Source organism: Triticum aestivum, chromosome 3A, assembly GCF_018294505.1.
Source record: "Triticum aestivum cultivar Chinese Spring chromosome 3A, IWGSC CS RefSeq v2.1, whole genome shotgun sequence".
Lineage (NCBI taxonomy): Eukaryota > Viridiplantae > Streptophyta > Magnoliopsida > Poales > Poaceae > Triticum > Triticum aestivum.
In genome coordinates this window covers 72,656,502-72,670,691 of record NC_057800.1, presented here as the reverse complement: position 1 = coordinate 72,670,691, position 14,190 = coordinate 72,656,502, and positions in this window count along the sequence as shown.

Here is a 14,190-nt window from a genome sequence, read left to right as displayed (position 1 = left end):
ACAGCTGCATTCACGCTAAATAGGGCACCATCTAAATCCGTTGACATGACACCTTATGAACTCTGGTTTGGCAAGAAACCGAAGCTGTCGTTTCTTAAAGTTTGGGGTTGCGATGCTTATGTGAAAAATTCAGCCTGATAAGCTCGAACCCAAATTAGAGAAGTGTGTCTTCATAGGATACCCCAAAGAAACTGTTGGGTACACCTTCTATAACAGATCCGAAGGCAAGATATTTGTTGCTAAGAATGGATCCTTTCTAGAGAAGGAGTTTCTCTCAAAAGAAGTGAGTGGGAGGAAAGTAGAACTTGATGTGGTAGTTGTACCTTCTCTCGAATTGGAAAGTAGTTCATCACATAAATCAGTTCCAGTGATGCCTACACCAATTAGTGAGGAAGCTAATGATGATGATCATGAAACTTCAGATCAAGTTACTACCGAACCTCGTAGGTCAACCAGAGTATGTTCCCCACCAGAGTGGTATGGTAATCCTGTTCTGGAAGTCATGTTACTAGACCATGACGAACCTACGAACTATGAGGAAGCGATCATGATCCCAGATTCCGCGAAATGGCTTGAGGCCATGAAATCTGAGATGGGATCCATGTATGACAACAAAGTATGGACTTTGGTTGACTTGCCCGATGATCGGCAAGCCATAGAAAATAAATGGCTCTTCAAGAAGAAGACTGGCGCTAATGGTAATGTTACTATCTACAAAGCTCGACTTGTTGTGAAAGGTTTTCGACAAGTTCAAGGAGTTGACTACAATGAGACCTTCTCACCTGTAGCGATGCTTAAGTCTGTCTGAATCATGTTAGCAATTGCCGCATTTTATGATTATGAAATTTGGCAAATTGATGTCAAAACTGCATTCCTTAATGGATTTCTTAAAGAAGAGTTGTACATGATGCAACCAGAAGGTTTTGTCAATCCTAAAGGTGCTAACAAAGTGTGCAAGCTCCAGCGATCCATTTATGGACTGGTGTAAGCCTCTCGGAGTTGGAATATACGCTTTGATAGTGTGATCAAAGCATATGGTTTTATACAGACTTTTGGAGAAGCATGTATTTACAAGAAAGTTAGTGGGAGCTCTGTAGCATTTCTAATATTATATGTGGATGACATATTGTTGATTGGAAATGATATAGAATTTCTGGATAGCATAAAAGGATACTTGAGGAAGAATTTTTCAATGGAAGACCTCGGTGAAGCTACTTATATATTGGGCATAAAGATCTATAGAGATAGATCAAGACGCTTAATTGGACTTTCACAAAGCACATACCTTGATATAGTTTTGAAGAAGTTCAAAATGGATAAGTCAAAGAAAGGGTTCTTGCTTGTGTTACAAGGTGTGAAGTTGAGTCAGACTCAATGCCCGACCACTGTAGAAGATAGAGAGAAAATGGAAGTCATTCCCTATGCCTCGGCCATAGGTTCTATCATGTATGCAATGTTGTGTACCAGACCTGATGTGTGCCTTGCTATAAGTTTAGAAGGGAGGTACCAAAGTAATCCAGGAGTGGATCACTAGACAACGGTCAAGAACATCCTGAAATACCTGAAAAGGACTAAGGATATGTTTCTCATTTATGGAGGTGACAAAGAGCTCATCGTAAATGATTACATCGATGCTAGCTTTAACACTGATCCGGATGACTCTAAGTCACAAACTGTATACGTATTTATATTGAATGGTGGAGCTGTCAGTTGGTGCAGTTCCAAGCAAAGTGTCATGGAGAGATCTACGTGTGAAGCGGAGTACATAGCTGCTTCGGAAGCAACAAATGAAGGAGTCTGGATGAAGGAGTTCATATCCGATCTAGGTGTAATACCTAGTGCATCGGGTCCAATGAAAATATTTTGTGGCAATACTGGAGCAATTGCCTTAGCGAAGGAATCCAGATTTCACAAGAGAACCAAACACGTCAAGAGACGCTTCAACTCCATCCGCGATCAAGTCAAGGAGGGAGACATAGAGATTTGCAAAATACATACGGATCTGAATGTTGCAGACCTGTTGACTAAGCCTCTTCCACGAGAAAAACATGATCAACACCAAGACTCCATGGGTGTTAGAATCATTACAATGTAATCTAAATTATTCACTCTGGTGCAAGTGGGATACTAAAGGAAATATGCCCTATAGTCAATAATGAAGTTGTTATTTGTATTTCCTTATATCATGATAAATGTTTATTGATCCTACTAGAATTGTATTAACCGGAAACTTGATACATGTGTGAATACATATGCAAAACATAGTGCCCCAAGTATGCCTCTACTTGACTAGCTCGTTAATCAAACATCGTTAAGTTTCCTGACCATAGACATGTGTTGTCATTTGATAAATGGGATCACATCATTAGGGGAATGATGTGATGGACAAGACCCACCTGTTAGCTTAGCATAATGATCATCAAGTTTTATTGCTATTGCTTTCTTCATGATTTATACATATTCCTTTGACTATGAGATTATGCAATTTCTGAATACCGTAGGAACACCTTGTGTGCTATCAAATGTCACAACATAACCGGGTGATTATAAAGATGCTCTACAGGTGTCTCCGAAGGTGTTTGTTGGGTTGGCATCGATCGAGATTAGGATTTGTCACTCCGAGTATCAGAGAGGTATCTCTAGGCCCTCTCGGTAATGCACATCATGATAAGCCTTGCAAGCAATGTGACTAATGAGTTAGTTACGGGATGATGCATTATAGAACGAGTAAATAGACTTGCTGGTAATAGGATTGAACTAGGTATGAGGATACCAACGATCGAATCTCGGGAAAGTAACATACCGATGACAAAGGGAATAATGTATGTTGTCATTGTGGTTTGACCGATAAATATCTTTGTAGAATATGTAGGAACCAATATGAGCATCCAGGTTCTGCTGTTGGTTATTGATCGGAGATGTGTCTCGGTCATGTCTACATAGTTCTCGAACCCGTAGGGTCTGCACGCTTAATGTTCGATGACGATTTGTATTATGAGTTATTTGTTTTGGTGACCGAAGATTGTTTGGAGTCCTGGATGAGATCACGAACATGACGAGGAGTCTCGAAATGGTCGACAGGTAAATATTGATATATTGGACGATAGTATTCGGACACCAGAATGCTTTCGGAGTGTTTCAGATATTTATCGGAGTACCGAGGGGTTAATGGACCCCCCCGGGGAAAGTAATGGGCCAACATGGGCCATAGGGGAGAGAGAGGGCAGCCCACAAGGGGTGGCGCCCCCCATGGGAGTCCGAATTGGACAAGGGGAGGGGGCGCGCCCCCCTTTCCTTCTCCCTTTCCCTCTCTTTCCCTTTTCCCCCTCCGAAAGAAAGGAAGGGGGCCGACTAGGACTAGGAGTCCAAGTCAGTTCACCACCACCACTTGGCGCGCCCCTAGGGCCTCCTCCTCCCTCTCCTCCTTTATATACGGGGGCAGGGGCACCCCAAAGCACATCAATTGTTCTCTTAGCTGTGTGCGGTGCCCCCCTCCACAGTTTACTCCTTCGGTCATATTGTCGTAGTGCTTAGGCGAAGCCCTGCACGGATCACATCACCATCACCGTCACCATGTCGTCGTGCTAACGAAACTCTCCCTCGACACTTTGCTGGATCAAGAGTTCGAGGGACGTCATCGAGCTAAACGTGTGCCGAACTCGGAGGTTTCGTACGTTCGGTGCTTGATCGGTTGGATCGCGAAGACGTTCGACTACATCAACCGCATTAAGTTAACACTTCCGCTTTCAGTCTACGAGGGTGCATGGACACACTCTGCCCCTCTCGTTGCTATACATCTCCTAGATAGATCTTGCATGATCGTAGGAAATTTTTTGAAATTGCATGCTATGTTCCCAACAATATCGTTATCCTCGTTACCGGTTTTATTCTTCTTTCTCGTTGTCGTGTTCCGGCATCCCCTTGATGTAGTCACCTGTCTCTGAAAAAACGATGATGGATGTCGTTACACCTAGAGGTCCCTAGGAATATCTCTCCATCATCGAAGGAGCAAATCCCACTCTCGAGCTATCTAGTCCCTTGTCAAACTTTTCGATGAGCCTGTAAGTTGTCGTTATGATCACCTTGTTACAAGTGAGGTTTGAGAAACCCCAAAATCCACCGTCTGGTAGGAAGTGACTACGATACTCTCATGGTCTATGGAGCAAAATCACATGTTAACACTCTGTGTTATTACAATTGAGTATAGATGATATTATCTCAATTCACAACAAACAAGTTTGGGTCGATTCAATATGATTGTTCTTCCAATGTCATAATTTTAATGTTGTTTTAGGACTATTGTTACACTCAATGATATCCTAAGATTGGGAAAATGTGATCACCAACAACACTTGAGCTAGTCTTAGAGGCAAGACTAGGAACCTTTATTTTATCCGTTTAGCATTTCACACATGCATATGAGTTTCCACTAAATCGGATATTCCAGCATCATAGCAATTATAGCATGAAATATAAACACTTAATTATGAATATGGAAATATAATAATACAATATTATTGCCTCTAGGGCATATTTCCAACATTCTCTCACTTGCACTAGAGTAATCTAGTCAGCAATTTTAACTTTTACACCAATGGCAATCTGGTGTCAGACCATGCTTTGCTTGTGGTATAGACTTTGTTCCATCAAATCTGACAATCTTAAGTCCGTGTATACCATTTGCATTTCAATGCATATATCATACTTTCACATAAATTCATAGTTTGTGTGAAACTGGCTTTGTATGTATTTAATCACTAGCAGGACCTATGATTCCTTAAATTGAGTTATGGAGCCACTATAAAGAACAGTGTTCCATTTGCACAATCATTTAGAAATCATACCAAGCTCATAAATGAACTTTTTATTCATAACCCTCTATTGGTACTTCTAAAGTGACAATATACCCAGCCTTCTGTTGTAGAATTCACCACAGTAATCTTTTGGACCAATTCCAACTCACTATGCCACCATAAATTGAAATCGAAAATCTCTTGGAGCATCAGTGAAGTTTTTATCGAAGTACTACTTACAACGAGCATGTATTGATGTAACTCCTTATAACAATCTCTTAATCTTCTCCGTATGCGAGACACATGTCATTAGTATTTAACAACATTTTACTGTTGTCCTATGATCAACAATTTGATCATTCTGGTAACTTTACTCACAACTTACTTAGAGTACCAGATATATCTGGTTGTTTACATACCATGGAATATAAGTAATACAAGCATGATTGAAATCATGTATTTCTCTCATCAGTATTTCAGAATACCGACTCTTACTTAAAACTATTTCCATGTGACTTTCTCAAGAAACTCTTAGAGATTTCTTACTAAACTGATTTAGTATTCTGACAATATGTATTTTGCCTAAGTCCGATTAGACACTACTATCTCCATGGATCATTATGCCTTATACTAGGACTATATATTGCCTAATTAATTTACTGAAATACTAGTTTCAATAAAGTCTTAATCTATGTTGAGAAATTCCAATCAACAATATGTCATGCACATATAGTGTTTAGAACTATTATCATGCTCCCACTTACTTTCTTGTAAATACAAGCATCTTCGCTTTCCTCGACGAAATCGAATTATTTGGCCATTTCATCAGGAAGAAGATTCCAACCCCACTATGCTTGCTTCAGAATAGCACACTTACTAGCATCCTCTGGATCAACAAAATTATCTTGTACCATATCAAATATACAACCTTGGTTCTATTTCCATCTCATGTGAATCATTTTGGCATCCATCTGTTATATCTCATAAATAAATATTTAGTAATTTCTAGTTTAGTCCGAACTGACTTTAAGTATTATTATGGTGAGACAATCTCATCATTATCAACTCCTTGGTCTTGTCATAAACTATTTGAAACAAGTCAAGCATTATAAAACATGTTTATCTTTGTCAACCTATAGATCCATCACTTCACTTTAGACTTTAAGTCTTTGAGAGGGTCCATCAAGTTTGAAACTTGAACTGTGTGTATGGATACTATCTCGGATTATTTTTTCATATAGTCAATTTCGGAGTCAGGGCCCATCAACACTTCTCTGTGCATTATAGGTTCATTGTTTGTTTCAACAATATTTTGTCTACATACCATGAAGGTTTGCACAAATTTTCCCATCCTATATGGTTCAACTGCAAGTTCGACTGAAGTCTCTATATCTCATGTAGAGTCTTTCGTATCCGTTGTGGTAGGAAATTCTAGAATCACTTCTAGTGTTCCTTTTCTTTGACCTGATCACAAAGATTCTGCAATCATGTCGAGTTACACTGTCATCCCACTCACTCTTTTGCAGAAAAAAAATTCTTCAAAAAATTTGCACTCTCTAGCAAAACACTTTGCCTTGACATAGTGATAGAGGAATACCCAACCATTAGGGATAATCTACAAAGTCACGCTTATTTCAATAAATTTGATGGCGCTCTTTTAGTGTAAAAGCCACTGTCTCTAAAGCATCACACTAAAAATTATATTGGTGAAATAATTAATGTCATGTTTGATCGCACCATGTCACGCATAGCTCGATTACATATACTCAAAACACTCTACTCTTAATAGTGTTTCTAGGAGGTGCAAGCTATAAAATATTTTTCACAGCTCATCACACATTTGCTAAATTTGTAATCAAACATTCTTTTCTGCAATCCAATTGTAGAAACATAATTTTCTTGTTACAATAATTTCTACTTCATTCTAAAAATCTTTTCAAGCATTTGAACAGATTCACATTTATGTTTCAATTAGTAAATATAAATATCTACTTGAGTCATCCTTGAAGATAGATAAATCCCCCGCTTGCAACAACACTTATTGGACTATAGACATCAATATGCATATTTCCAATTATTTTGTTGCTCGTTCTTTGTGGCCTGTGAAAGGTATTTTAGTTTACTTCACTATTTGGACGAAAGTTGCAAGTGTCAGATGATTCGTAATCATATGACTCAAAAATCGATCACTATGGAATGTCTTCATGTGGATTTCTCCAATGTGACTAAATGCAGTGCCACACATATGTGGTATTCTTTTAGTATTGTGACATTTAGCGTCAATGTTATGGATGTTCAATTTTCTCATCAATATTCACAACTTACATCCTATTCATAGTAGGAGTATGGCCCTTTTATTCATTACATCGAACAACTATTGTTCTATTATGATAAACCTCTTTGCAACTTCTATGCGATGGGCCAGAGTGTACAAAGCTCTGAAATGAATTATGATAATAAATTCAGAGGTAATATGTTGATGAAAAAGTATCATAAATTTTACAAAAAAAAATCAACACATATTTTAACCTCATTAATTTGTTGGTCATTAGGACGCAGTAATTCTTGCACCAATTTGCATCAACATACAATCGAGTCGGTATCCTTGTGATCAACTTTTAACCACAATTTTCGAAGAATTTAGTGTTTAAAAATTTAATCACAATTCTCAGGAATCACACTTTACTTGACTGACTTTATCTACATCTATAACTGGTATGACATTCATACCTGAGCTGGACATTCCAGTCTTACTTTCTTTCCGCCTGTAAAATTCTTATAGGTTTACTTCCAATATTTCTTCCAGGCATTAGAAGAATAATTTAATTGTTTAAGTGTGGTGTGAGCCGCAAACTTCCCTAGGCATGTAAGTCTCATTACATCCTTTTATTTTGTTCTTTCTCTTTATGTTCTCACCATCAACTCATGACTGGTGTTCTTCCGGATCTTACATGTTTTAGTCTCGCTTCACTAGAACTTGCAAATAAAACACTTATTTAGATATCATATATCTTTTAACCTTTGTTTGTTTCTGAAAACAATTTTCAGTTCCAAGAATATCACATAACTATCCCAAACATTTTGAAGTTTAGGTTTCTCGGAAGCAAGCAGACTGTAATATAATTCTCAACCTTTTGGATCAAAAAACGTAAGTCTCGCCATCCATAGCATTAGCGCGAGAGCACTGCAAGCATGCACTAGTAAAAAATCCTTCTTACCACTCTTAGAGGACAATCCTCTCAATAATAAAAGATTCAACCGGTTAAATAATAGCCAATCAGCTTCAACAACAAAGGTGGAACCGTGAGCCTTAATTCTATAACAATAATGCAAACTACACATAGACATAGTCCATACTTAATTTGCACTAGTGATTAAACTAAATTAATACATAATTTTGCTCCCACTCAAACCAATATCTCTCGTAATTAATATTGAGTGATTCAAGATCCAAATCTAGTTCTCAGCAATTGATGTGGACATCACTGATGATGAGAATTTTGACCGGTAGGCAATCTTTTTCCAATCATATCACTTTATGAATGTTGTTCATCTTTCGATGCTTCGTGCTCCGAGCTCAGAACGATTCTGCTAGAACTTGAAGACAACCGAGTGCTATCTGCTTGCTTGGTCTGACCTCGCCTTTCTTACACTTCATGATCCGTTTGTACTCATGTGGACATAACGTACTCCGAAAAACCACATGTTATAGATAGTTGCAACACTGGAAGAGCACCTTTTTAACTTGATATTTACTGTGAGAGATCACCCTAATAATTGACTACTGCACAATCAAAGGGTGCCAACAACAAAGGGATAAACATCTGAGGCGATTCATAAAAGCATGATATGGTATAGCCCCCTGGGTGCCGGGAATCCTTCATGACCATCTTCAATCTTCTGTTGAAGCATCATGACAACCAATATTTTGTTGTCATGGCAACCGTTTCAAAAATGTTGCCGTGGTGACCATTTCATAAAATGTTGTTGTGACCAAATTCAGAAATTCTGTCGTGTCACGAAATTATAGCTCCTCATCCCTCGCCTAGTACACCTTCTCCACGCAGGGATCCTCCGTGTACATTTGCCTCCATCACTTGTAGGTTATCTCTACAATATTTACATTAACACGCAATCTCATGGCTGCATCCATTATGCCGTGACGCGTAGGCCACTTAACATTACAACATATAACCATATCATACATAAACTCATTATAATGACGAAGGCTATACCACATCATATGCATACTCTACAAAACCAAGTTAGATGTCCTCTAATCGATTTCAGCAAATTTTAATTATGTGGTTAACCAATTTTAACAAATAATACTAGCAACCTACGTCCACAACATAGGCGATGATTCTTGATGCTAGATTAAGTTTCGGGGCGTGTGAAACAAGAGCCTTAAATAAAAATCTCTAGCCCAACACTAAACTTCGTCAAATACGTGTGACCCCTAGATGATCAACCATCTTTAGCACCCTCTTGTGTACATGATGGTTCATTATTCTTTCCTATGATGAGGCCGGAGCAGAGCGATTGTCTGAACTTTGTGCAAAGCCTCATCATGCCGCCTATGAACTGAACCAAAGCAACACTCAAGGGAAGCATATCAAGAACATCAAACCCTCACATCCGTATGTGATCTAGATCACAACTTGCACCTACTCATATAATTGCTATGATACCACTATTGGGAAACATAGTAGAAAACGAAAAAATCGCGCCTATGCACACCCAAGATCAATATGAAGATGCATAATGGGTTGGGATAACGATCATTATTGTCACCGAGTTGCAGCGAAAGAAGATTGTGTCGGTGTAGATCATGCTTGGAGTCCCTCGACCATCGATGAATGATCCCACGAACCGCCCACGAACAGTCCTTCCAACCAAAGACCGAAAGCATGGCTTTTCTACTTGGTTGCAAGCGTGCAACCTTCCCGATCTGGCAGCGCTTTGTCGTCTAGAGCTAATCGTCACCAGAGAATTAGGAGGATATTAGAACCACACTTGGATTCTAATTATGAGGAATATAGGAACTAGTCTGAGCTTTAATTAGTCAATTAGGATCAACTAGAACTAGGGCTAGATGAACTAGGTGAGGCTCCATAACTTATGTTTCAAATACACCAAAACCTCTAGTACATTGATACGTCCATTTTGCATCATGTTTTCCTACTGTTATTTATGATGTTTTTTGCATAATAATGCTTAATGGAGTAATTCTAATGTATTTTCTCTGATAATATGCAAGGTTCACACAAAGAGGGAGAATGCCGGCAGTTGGTATTTTGGACCTGAAAAAGCTACTTCAGGTCACCTATTTTGCACAACTCCAAATTAGCTGAAACTTAACGGAGATTTTTTATGGAATATATAAGAATTATTGGAGCAAATAACCACCAGTGGGGGCCCACCATGCGGGCACAACCCACCTGGGCATGCCAGGTCCCCCAGGCACGCTCTAGTGGGTTGTGTCCTCCTCGGGCCACCTCCGGTGCCCCTCTTTTGGTATATAAGTCATTTTGACCTAGAAAAAAGAGGACTTTCGGGACTGATACGTCCATTTTGCATCATACTTTTATATTGATATTTATTGCATTATGGGCTGTTATTACACATTATATCACAATACTTATGCCTTTTCTCTCTTATTTTATAAGGTTTACATGAAGAGGGAGAATGCCGACAGCTGGAATTCTGGACTGGAAAAGGAGCAAATATTATAGACCTATTCTGCACCACTCCAAAAGTCCTGAAACTTCATGGAGAATATTTTTGGAATATATATAAAATATTGGGCGAAGAAAGTACCAGAGGGGGCACCTGCCATCCACAAGGGTGGAGGGCACGCCCTACCCCCCTGGGCGTGCCCCCTGTCCTTGTGGGCCACCTGGCAGGCCCCCGACGCCCATCTTCTGCTATATGGTGTGTTTTAACCTGGAAAAAAATCATAAGGAAGCTTTCGGGACAGATCGCCGTCGTCTCGAGGCGGAACTTGGGCAGAACCAATCTAGGGCTCCGGCGGAGCTGTTCTGTCGGGGAAACTTCCCTCCGGGAGGGGGAAATCAAAGCCATCGTCATCACCAACGATCCTCTCATCGAGAGGGGGTCAAGCTCCATCAACATCTTCACCAGCACCATCTCCTCTCAAACCCTAGTTCATCTCTTGTATCCGATCTTTGTCTAAAAACCTCAGATTGGTACATGTGGGTTGCTAGTAGTGTTGATTACTCCTTATAGTTGATGCTAGTTGGTTTACTCGATGGAAGATCATATGTTCAGATCCTTAATGATAATTAATACCCCTCTTATTATGAACAAGAATATGCTTTGTGAGTAGTTACATTTGTTCCTGAGGACATGGGAGAAGTCTTGTTATAAGTAATCATGTGAATTTGGTATTCGTTCGATATTTTGATGAGATGTATGTTGTCTTTCCTCTAGTGATGTTATGTGAATGTCTACTACATGACACTTCACCATTATTTGGGCCTAGTGGAAGGCATTTGGAAGTAGTAAGTATATGATGGGTTGCTAGAGTGACAGAAGCTTAAAACCTAGTTTATGTGTTGCTTCGTAACAGGCTGATTTGGATCCATATGTTTCATGCTATGGTTAGATTTATTTTAATTCTTCTTTCATAGTTGTAGATGCTTGCGAGAGGGGTTAATCATAAGTGGGAAGCTTGTCCAAGGAAGGGCAGCACCCAAGCACCGGTCCACCCACATATCAAATTATCAAATTAACGAACGCAAATCATATGAGCGTGATGAAAACTAGCTAGACAACAATTCCCATGTGTCCTCGGGGGCACTTTGCTTTATATAAGAGTTTGTCCAGGCTTGTCCTTTGCTACAAAAAGGATTGGGCCACCTAGCTGCACCTTAGTTACTTTTGTTACTTGTCACTCGTTACGAATTATTTTATCACAAAACTATCTATTACCAATAGTTTCAGTGCTTGCAGAGAATACCTTGCTGAAAACTGATTGCCATTTCCTTCTGATCCTCATTGGGTTCGACACTCTTACGTATCAAAAGGACTATGATATATACCATATACTTCTGGGTCATCAGGGACGAAGCATTGCCGTCTCGAGGCGGAACTTGGGCAAGAGCACTTTTGCCCTCCGGCGGAGCGATTCTGCCGGGGGAACTTCCTTCTCGGAGGGGGAAATCATCATCATCATCATCACCAATAACTCTCCCATCTTGGGGAGGGCAATCTCCATCAACATCTTCAACAGCACCATCTCCTCTAAAACCCTAGTTAATCTCTTGTGTTCAATCTTTTACCGGAACCTTAGATTGGTGCTTGTGGGTGCCTAATAGTGTTTATTACATCTTGTAGTTGATTACTATATGGTTTATTTGGTGGAAGATTATATGTTCAGATCCATTATGCTATTTATTACCCCTCTGATCTTGAGCATGATTACCATTTGTGAATAGTTACTTTTGTTCTTGAGGTCATGGGAGAAATCTTGTTGCAAGTAATCGTGTGAATTTGATATGTGTTTGATATTTTGATGGTATGTATGTTGTGATTCTCTTAGTGGTGTCATGTGAACGTCGACTACATGGAACTTCGCCTTATTAGGGCCTAAGGGTATTCATTGTGGAGTAGTTATTATATGATGGGTTGCGAGAGTGACAGAAGCTTAAACCCTAGTTTATGCGCTACTTCGTAAGGGACTGATTTGGATCCAAAAGTTTAATGCTATGGTTAGATTTTATCTTAATACTTTTCTCATAGTTGCAAATGCTTGCGAATGGGTTAATCATTAGTAGGAGGTTTTTTCAAGTAAGAACAACACCTAAGCACTGGTCCACTCACATATCAAATTATCAAAGTAGCGAACATAAATCAAACCAACATGATGAAAGTGACTAGATGAAATTCCCGTGTACCCTCAAGAACGCTTTGTTTACCATAAGAGACCATTCTGGCCTGTCCTTTGCCACAAAAGGATTGGGCTACCTTGCTGCATATTATTTGTTGTTACCGTCACTTGCTCGTTACAAATTATCTTGCTATCAAACTACTCGTTACTTCTAATTTCAGTGCTTGCAGAGAATACCTTGCTGAAAACCACTTGGCATTTCCTTCTGCTCCTCGTTGGTTGACACTCTTACTTATCGAAAGGACTATGATTGATCCCCTATACTTTTGGGTCATCAAGGCTCTATTCTGGCACCATTGCCGAGGATTGAAGCGCTCTTGGTAAGCAGAAATCGGTAAGGAAAAATTATTACTAAGTTCTAAAATTTATTGTCACTTGTTACTATGGAGAACAATCCTTTGAGGGGTTTGTTCAGGGTATCTTCACCTCGATCGAAACCACAATTAGTTCTCCCTCAACCTACTGCACCTACTGAAAATATTGGTTAGGAAATTCCTTCGGGTATGACAGAACAACTGCTAGCTAATCCTTATGTAGGAGATGGAACCAAACATCCAGATATGCACTTGATATATGTGGATGAAATTTGTGGATTATTTAAGCTTGCAGGTTTACCCGGAGATGTAGCTAAGAAGAAGATTTTCCCTTATTTTTGAAGGGAAAATCATTGGCATGGTATAGGCTATGCGATGATATTGTATCTTGGAATTGGAATCGATTGAAATTGGAATTTCACTAAAAAATTATCCTATGCATCTAGTTCATCGTGATCAGGATTACATATATAATTTTTGGCCTCGTGAAGGAGAAAGTATCGCTGTAGCTTGGGGGAGGCTTAATTCAATGTTATATTCATGCCCCAATCATGATATGTCAAGAGAAATTATTATTCAGAATTTTTATGCTCAGCTTTCTTGTAATGATCAATCCATGCTCGATACTTCTTTTATGATTGTGTTAAATCTTTTATGAATACCGATGCTTTTCAAAAGTTTACCACTAAATATGGACTTGACTCTGAGATAGTAGCCTCCTTTTGTGAATCTTTTGCTACTCATGTTGTTCTCCCTAAGGAGAAGTGGTTTATATATCACCCACCTATTAATGAAGAAATTAAAGAACCAATTGTGGTTAAAGATGGAACTATTATTTATAATGTTGATCCAGTTGTACCTACTGCTTACATTGAAAAACCACCTTTCCCTATTAAGATAAAGGAACATGCTAAGGTCCCAACCGTGGTCAATAAAAGCTATATTAGAGCATCTAAACCTGCTGAACAAATCAAAGTAGAACCTACTGTTGCTATGGTTAAAGATCTCCTAGTACAAAATATAGATGGGCATGTTATTTACTTCTGTGATGAAGTTGCTAGAATTGCCAAACCCGATGAAAAAGATAAACATAGACCTGTTGTTGGCATGCATGTTGTCTCGGTCAAAATAGGAGATCGTTGTTATCGTGGTTTATGTGATTTAGGTGCTA